This window comes from Spea bombifrons, chromosome 3, assembly GCF_027358695.1.
Source record: "Spea bombifrons isolate aSpeBom1 chromosome 3, aSpeBom1.2.pri, whole genome shotgun sequence".
NCBI classification, from domain to species: Eukaryota; Metazoa; Chordata; class Amphibia; order Anura; family Pelobatidae; genus Spea; species Spea bombifrons.
This window is the reverse complement of record NC_071089.1, coordinates 39603350-39604031: the sequence shown is the minus strand read 5'-3', so window position 1 is coordinate 39604031 and position 682 is coordinate 39603350.

The window sequence follows — 682 nt, the reverse complement described above, 5'->3', positions numbered from 1 at the left end:
CTTTACAGCTTTTTAATATGTTGGAAGGCATGGCATAGTAGTGAATGAGGACATTAAGGTATCATGTGGACTAATTGAAGATGTGACAGTGTGTCACTGGGGATGCACAACTGTCTTGTTTGGCCTGGTCATGCCTGTGTTGCTGATTTTTACTTCTAATTGTGATGAACTAGAGCCAACTATGATACTTAAAACTAATTTTAGGGGATTCACAAAGATGTTGCAGACATGAAAACTGCAAAAAGTAGAAAAATTGTGATTGTGGTAATTTTCAAACTGATTTGAAAATGTAATACTTGGGAGGTATGAGACTGAACAGTTAAAGAAGGAATATAGAAAATAGCACTTCAATAACAAAAACTATTTGGATGTTGACAAAGGAAAAAACACACAAAAAGCTGTCAAAATATGTATTTTGCATAACTGATTCAGACATAACAAGAATTATGAAATATTAGCGTTTCTTTCCAGTGCCTTTGTTCAGAGATAGACTTGAAAAACCTGTTCTCATTGTCCTGAGCTCAGCCTCAATCTCTAAAGCCCCAATGGGAACGGAGAAGCCAGGGAGGGGCGGAGCTGTTGGTTGTCATTACATCACACTGTGATCCCACAGAAGGTTGCACTGTGCTTTGTCTGGAACCTCCATCGCACAGAGCAGATAGACAGACCATGTAACACAAAC